Here is an 8,464-nt window from a genome sequence, read left to right as displayed (position 1 = left end):
GTTGAAAGATTTACACTACTACACACTTGAAAACTTCAATACCCGATGCCAGATACATAATTGTATGGATAAATTGAATAACGCTTTTTTCAAAAGAAGTGTGAAATTTTATTTCATATCTTGGATTGTTTTTAATTCTATCATCGCCGAATCAAAACTTCCTCATTATAAAAATAAAAGTTTTTAAACATCTATTGTTTGAATTAGTATGATGTGTACACAACTTTATAACTCTAGAATGAAGGTGGTTAAAGTCGTAAGAAACCTCAAATTAAAAAAAATAATGCATATGTTTTTTATAACTCAATGGATAGTTTTCATTATAAAACTTATGTACATAAACTTTTTTCTGAAGAAAACTCTTTAATTCATTCATATTTAGAAGAAGTTTACTTTATTTTAATTGCTTCCTTCCAGGAAGCAATTCCCCCGACATATTTTCCGTATTCAAAGTGACCTCAGTGTGACCCATCTCGTAAAAATCCGGTGATCGCAATACGCATGGATGTCCTTAAAATAAACTATTATCTGAATTTCAATGTTAAACACGTGCTCAATTTCCATGCTCTTTTGTTGATTTTTTGTGGATTGTTGACAAACAGGTGACAATCGTTAAACTTCGGCTTCAAAACACGAACTTTAATTACCTGCCATATTTTCACAACAACACTGACCGATTGAAAAAAAAATTGACGATAATACGAAATTTATGCGAAAAAAATGAACAATTCTTGAACAGAAGACTAAGTTTATGATGTTTGTATGCATTGGTTCAAGAATTGGAAGAACATTATTTTTCACCAGTCACTTGTTTCTTATGACTTTAATGATAGTGTTCCTAGTATTATTTTCAATGAGCAATGGAAAAAAACCTTAATGGTTCTTTTTTCTTGTGAGGAATATGACATATCAATAATTATTGTTAATGACATAATTGAAATGTATAATAACTGAAACAAAATTAACATTTTGCATAAAATGTTGATTCTAGATATATGGTTTATTATTGTGTTATCTTTTTTCATCTCAATATAATATATGATGAATGTACATATGATAGAGGTCAGCAACATTTCTTATCTGTTTATGTCTGTTCTAATTATAATGATTGGTATGCTAATTTGAGGTATGGCATGTTGTCAAGCACTTAAAAAAAAAAAGAAGAAGAGAATAGATTGTTCTTTATATTTTTTGTAGACATATTACACATATGTATTGGTTATTACTTATTTGTTATATTATAGCAATCCGATTGTTCGGATTTTTGATTTATAAATTTTTGTACTGACACACTGTTCTTAAATTTTATACACAGTTTTTTTTTATCACAAAATACAAAAAAAAGAGGGTATTCGTATCTGGTTAAGGTGCAGCAATTAAAATAAAGTAAACTTCTTCTAAATATGAATGAATTAAAGAGTTTTCTTCAGAAAAAAGTTTATGTACATAAGTTTTATAATGAAAACTATCCTTCCATTCTCAATTTTATTGAGTTATAAAAAACATATGCATTATTTTTTTTAATTTGAGGTTTCTTATGACTTTAACCACCTTCATTCTAGAGTTATAAAGTTGTGTACACATCAATGCGAATTGAAATTAATCTTCCATTTCTCGATATATTTCTTCTAAAGATGTTTTATCTCATCTTCCACGTTCAATAGTAAACGTGATGTTACTTATTCTTATTTTGGAATATTTTTGTTTTTGTTTATAACATTTTTATCTTAATTTAAAAAATTAAGTTTATACTTTTCTTTGAATTTTCTATCAGTTATCAAAGTAGTCCATAATAGTTGTTTTCATCATCAAAATGACAATTTGTTCTACTTAGGAATTGAAGTGTAACAATAGAAAAGTAAAACAAGTAGTTATTCCTGTTTGTAATTTAATTGAAAACTAAAAATCTAGATTTCGTTCCACCTTTTCAAACCTGTGATTATCATTGATTCATAGATTGGTTGTTCTAACTCATATTTTTATAATTATTTATTCGGTTCTTTCAATTTTAATAATAAAAGTACAACTCATAATCATAATATCATATATATGATGAAGTCAAAATAAACATAGATATTTTGATAAGAGGATTATATTTATTTTATATAACATTTAAAGTACAACCTTTCTTATATTACATGGGAACCACTCAGAATGCGTCTCCTTCCTCCTGCTCCCCACTTAGGGAGGAGAGGAACGGTCATCAATGACCGAAGGCTATGTCCCACCAAGCTAGGGACAGCCCCGATCGCCTTCACGCTCAGAAGGAGACGCTATTTCTCTTCATCGTGGGTTTAGGTCCAGTCAGGTTTATCTGACGTCCCGGCGATACATACTATAGAAATGATCCCTAAAAGTATGATCTTACCTGGTTAAGATAACATTTTGTTTTTGTTTACCTGTATTTGTCACTAAGTGTAGGTGTTTGGTATGGTTTTAACAGTTGCACCGAAATAAAACAAAGAGACTAGTGTGTGTGCTTATAATAATATTATTTAAAAAGAAATGGAAAATGAGAACTGAAAATATCATAATTTTTCGTTGTAATTTAGACATTAAACGTGTACGTTCTTTGTTTGCAAACTTTTAGGTTCAAGGGAAATAACCGATGTCGTATGTTTGTTTTGTGCGAATGAATCCATGGTCATCTTTTTGATCATGCGATTGCTTGGCCGTTTTTACTGTGATTACAGACCAAATATATCATGATCATTTGATTGTTTGATGATCTTTGATAATCTAGGATTGTATTTTTTTTTTATTAACTTAATTAAGAAAATAATTAATGATTTATATGTGATTGTATTATTTTTTGGCAAATAATTTCCGATTATGTGATTACGTTGTCACCCCATTATAGGTTCCTCATCTCTACATGAATTGCCGATTATTTAAATATAGGTAAGAAAGATTAATAATGTAATCGCTATAAATCTCTATGATATTTTTTTATTATTATTGTAGTTCATTTAAAATTTTATGTTTTTGACAGTTTAAATCAAATTGATTTCAAAATCCATATTTTTTTACAATGTAGACTAAGAAGATTGTCACAAATAATATATGAATTCACAAAAATACAATATAACGGATACTGTAAATAAATACTATAAAAGTTAAAGCAAACATATCTATCCCTAGATCCTCAGCCTAGATCAACCCAGTCTTTAGTCCTTAATTGAAATTAATTTCTTTACCATGTAAATCACTTAAATTGATTTTACGGATTTTTGAATACAGTTTATATTTTGTAATGTCTTTTAACAAAGAAAAAAACCTATATGGTATTTTTAATTTGTGATTTTTTTCTGCAATAATGTTTAAATAAAATTTGTATATTCTTATTCAAATTCAAGGGAAATAACTAGTGTAGTATTGATAATAATCGATTTAAGTCATAGTTATCTCTCTTTATATAGTCGATCGGTTGAATGTACTTACGTCTTTTATATTCAATGAGATAAAATGTAAATATCAATAATTTCCGTTGTAATGACAAAATATTTACGAAATACACTAGAGGGACATTGAAAACTCATAAGTCGAAAATAAATAGACAACACCCATGACACCAGGGATATGAAAGAATTCAACCAAAGAATAAAAAAATAGTTTTAGTAATAGTTCAAAGATCATTAGAAGTAGGCAAATTTAACCACACATAATCTACAGATTAAAGCATACAGTACATGCAGTTCAAAACATAGAGTATATAAATAAATAAAAAAACATTGTATCTCTAATTAAAAAAAAGTCGATATATATGGCAGTGTTTGACTATTTTTCATTTTTTCTGTTAACGTGAACTGGATTCAAATTTTGTTTTACCAAATTAAACGAATATAACTTCACAAAGATGTAGATAACTTAATCCTCTGGAATTTTACCGTCGATGATATGAAAAGGTTAAGTGATCGAGAGTTAAGTGTTCTAATAAGTAAAAAAATGTTGAGATAGTTATAATGATAAAATATATATACGATTTGCACTGTTTATCAAGATTTATAATTGACAATTTGATCAGTTCTGGTTGTTAATTCTAAGTTTTTTACATTTTTTTTAATCTATTTTTTTTGGTTTGGGGGATGGGTTTTTTCTTTCGGTTTTTGGTTCCTAGACCAATTAAAGCTATTTCGTATTATTTGTTTCTAATATTAAGAAAATAGATAAATTTTTAAAAAGTTTTTAAGTCACTGATGAGCCTTATGTAGACGAAACGCTCGTCTGGTGTGTTGACTTATAATCCTGGTACCTTTGATAACTATTAAGTGACTTTTTAATTGTGCTATTAAAGCTTCAGAAATAGGGTGAAACGAGCAAGTCAACTCATTTTAAACATGGCTTAAAAATTATGAATCTCCGTACATCTAAGAAAAAAACGAAATTCTTCACCTTCAATTTCCCATATTGTTCTTATTTAAGAAAAGATGCAAACAATCTATATAGCAAAATAATGATCAATTTGAATACTTTTGCAGTTTATGTACTATCGTTCGAATGTTTCTTGTCATGGCCCTGTATGTGTTCATTAAGCTTTAAGATTTCTGGTTGTGGGTGTTTTGACACATCAATTTAAAAGTGTCATTTCCTTCTTGTGATTTATATTTAAACTATATATATATACAACTGACATGGGAGAAAGAGGTTTGAATACTTTAAAACCGGATTTAACACAAGATGTTCTTCGGAAAATGTTCATATCAAGTCAGGAATGTTACAGTTGTTTTCCAGCAGTTCACCTGTTTAAATCTACCTTAGAGTTTGGTACTCTTGTAAACAAATATTTACTCTTGCTTCAGGACGAAAACTAATTCTTTAATTTTCAATTTTGTGTTTTTCGATTGTTGATTTTCTTTTTGTCGACTTATGTATATGCAATGGCATTGTTAGTTTGTCTTATACTTATTAGTTTAATATCCCATATACTACATGTATATTCAGACTCTTTTGTTTTAAATACTACAAAAAATTGTATCAAACTGAATAAGATAGTGGTATCTTTAAAATAATATTGGTATCTTTAAAATAAAGATAGTGGTATCTTTAAAATAAAGATAGTGGTATCTTTAAAATAAAGATAGTGGTATCTTTAAAATAATAAAATACTTTTTTTGCTGAGCACGAAATGGTAATGTAATACATGGAACACAAGCCCTGGGATATCGCATCAACTTGTGGGTCTATACGCAATAAGCTTGCGGATTGTTAATTAACAGAAACTAAAAGTTAACAATTGGAAATTTAAAAACGTCTCTATTGTTTCATATAGTATATATGTTCACCCATTCATTGTCAATTTCTGAATATAAGTACAGAGTGTGTATCTGTATCCTTTCTTACAATCCAATTAGATAGGTTTGATGGTCACCGAAACTTGAATTTTTCAGTGAAAATATATCATTTTTATAGCGAAACACGAAAAAGGATAATGCAAGTTTATTGTCAGTCTTCATGAGAAGCTCCTGTCTGATGTCTACCCCATTTGAATAAAGGATAAAGTTGGATGGAAAGAAGATTGCAGTTGGTTCCCTTAGAAATGACGTTTAAATGCTTAAAAAACGTGACCAATAATTTGTCGATAAAAAATCAATAAACTTGATAATTTCAGTGTAAGATTTTGCTTAAATCAGTTTTGTTCTTTTTCAATGAATTGTTTGCCTCTTCATAAACCAAGGAAGCTTAAGGATAAAATGTAAAACTTGCATAGGTTGATATCGAATATTTACAAGTTTACTTTGCATCTGCTAATATCATAATTTGAATCACATGGCACCTAATTGACTCCACTAAGCTGAGGACAGGCTCTACCACCTTCATTCTAAGAAATTTATTTTCTTTTCAGCGTTGGTTAAGGTCCAGACATACATTTATGCAGTCCCGGTGTTGCATACTACAGAAGTTATATCTAAAAGTATGATCTTATCTGGTTACTTAAAACACATTTGAAATGTTGCGTATGAAATGATTTCATTTTTATAATTGTCATGTTACCATGCAAAATGTGTCTGATTTCTCCTACTACCTACATTAGGAGGACAGTAACAGTCTTCAATGATCAAAAGCATGACATCACTAAGCCGAGAACAGCCTCTACCACTTTCATGCTGAGAAATGTATTTTCTTTTCATCATTGGTTTAGGTTCAGACATATATTTCTGAAGTCCCGGTGTTGCATACTACAGAAGTTATATCTAAAAGTATGATCTTATCTGGTTAAGATATAACTTTGAATTAGTTAACGTGTTTTAGTCCCGAAATATAAGTGTTTGATGTGTTTGTGTATTTGAATGGAACACAAAAGAAGAGACTGGTCTTTGTGCTTAAAATTATAGTGTTACAATTTAAATGAAAAACTCACTCATTATAAATTTTGGTGAAGTCATTAAAATTTCATTCTTAGTTTGCAAACGTTCCGTTTTAATGAGAAATTTTCAACAAAAAGTCCAAGGTAAATGCAAAAAGGGGGAGTCCATCCAAAATGACAAAATAAATCTTATCAACCAAAAGAACGTGTGGAAACCAACTATCCTATTCAAAACATACAAGAATGACTGAATCACGTGTTATCTCTCCTCAAATAGTCGATAGATTAAATGTAGGATTGAAAGATGATTGATTTAATCGCTTAAAATCTCTTTGATAAAAAAAAAAACATTACTTTGAATTTAACGTTTCAAGTTTTTGAAAGATTATTTCAAATTGAAGTCAAATTCATGTCTTTGTTTCCCCTTGGCTTAGCAAGCTTTTGACAAATTATACAAAAACACAAGATAAACAGTGCAACGGATCAGTAAATAAATGCAATAATTGATCAAGCAAATATATCTACAGTTCCCAGTTATTATTGCAAAGGAATATTTACATACAAACTCATTTATTCACTTGAATTGGATTTTTAGTGCAGTTTTTTTTTCTACTAATGTCTTTTATCTTTTTAAAAAACTTGATAAACGCCTACATTGTATGATTCATTGTTTTATTCTTTTACCTTTTTTGCTCTGTAAAATAATACTCGGAACCCTGCAGTTAACATTTTGAATTTTATGAAGAAAGAAAATGACAAAAATACCGAACTCCGAGGACGGATAAGTTATTAAAAGAAATTAAGAATTCATATTGTTATGATTTATTAATAAAATTGTAGAGACTACTATATTTGAAAACTGTTTTAAATTTTAGTGCAATTGACCAATAGCTAAGACACACTTAGTTATGGTGATATGTGTATACAAGAAGGACACTTTTGAAATTATGAACAAATACGTAATGTATTGAATATGTTCAGATTTAGCAAACAAACTTGATGAAAACCAAGATAATGCTTAATTACTGCATAATTAGTGAAACAAAAATACATTATTATACTATATATAAAATGTATATCGTTCAGCCTTGAGATCAATGTTAGATGTCAATTCAACGCAATTGAAATATATTTGATGGGGGGGGGGGGGGGAATACCTTTTTAGCTCACCTAGCCCGAAGGGCCAAGTGAGCTTTTCCCATCACTTTGCATCCGTCGTCTGTCGTTAACTTTTACAAAAATCTTCTCCTCTGAAACTACTGGGCCAGATTAAACCAAACTTGGCCACAACCATCATTGGGGTATCTTGTTTAAAAATGTGTCCGATGACCCGGCCAACCAACCAAGATGGCCACCATGGCTAAAAATAGAACATAGGGGTAAAATGCAGTTTTTGACTCATTACTCAAAAACCAAAGCATTTAGAGCAAATCTGACAGGGCTAAAATTGTTTATCAGCTCAAGACTTATCTGCTCTGAAATTTTCAGATGAATCGGGCAACCCGTTGTTGGGTTGCTGCCCCTGAATTGGTAATTTTAAGGAAATTTTGCTGTTTTTGGTTATTATCTTGAATATTATTATAGATAGAGATAAACTGTAAACAGCAATAATGTTCAGCAAAGTAAGATTTAAAAATATGTCAACGTGACCGAAATGGTCAGTTGATCCCTTTAGGAGTTATTGCCCTTTATAGTCAATTTTTAACCATTTTTCGTAAATCTTAGTTATCTTTTACAAAAATCTTCTCCTCTGAAACTACTTTGCTAGATTAATCCAAACTTGGCCATTATCATCTTTGGGTATCTAGTTTAAAAAATGTGTCCAGTGACCCGGCCATCAAATCAAGATGGCTGCCACGGCTAAAACTGAACATATGGGGTAAAATGCAGTTTTTGGCTTATATCTCAAAAAACCAAAGCATTTAAAGCAAATCTGACTTATCAGGTCAAGATCTATCTGCCCTGAAATTTTCAGATGAATCGGACAACCCGTTGTTCTGTTGCTGCCCCCGAATCGGTAATTTTGCTGTTTTTGGTTATTATCTTGAATATTATTATAGATAGAGATAAACTGTAAACAGCAATAATGTTCAGCAAAGTAAGATTTACAAATAAGTCAACATAACCGAAATAGTCAATTGACCCCCTAAAGAGTTATTG

The 8,464-nt window shown here is 29.7% G+C and overlaps 2 non-coding genes across 2 annotated transcripts; both read right to left on the bottom strand.

Annotated features, from left to right (window-relative positions):
- Positions 1-2,144: 2,144 nt before the first annotated feature.
- On the bottom strand, positions 2,145-2,366 carry LOC143073924 (small nucleolar RNA U3). Its single transcript, XR_012977695.1, has one exon. It is a non-coding gene; the product is annotated as a small nucleolar RNA U3 (small nucleolar RNA).
- A 3,623-nt stretch (positions 2,367-5,989) lies between these two features.
- LOC143073937 (small nucleolar RNA U3) lies at positions 5,990-6,207 on the bottom strand. The gene has a single exon (XR_012977707.1). It is a non-coding gene; the product is annotated as a small nucleolar RNA U3 (small nucleolar RNA).
- Positions 6,208-8,464: the final 2,257 nt, after the last annotated feature.

Source organism: Mytilus galloprovincialis, chromosome 4, assembly GCF_965363235.1.
Source record: "Mytilus galloprovincialis chromosome 4, xbMytGall1.hap1.1, whole genome shotgun sequence".
In the NCBI taxonomy this organism is placed as follows: domain Eukaryota; kingdom Metazoa; phylum Mollusca; class Bivalvia; order Mytilida; family Mytilidae; genus Mytilus; species Mytilus galloprovincialis.
Note: the sequence above shows the minus strand (reverse complement) of the source record. Positions and strands in the feature narration are given on the sequence as shown.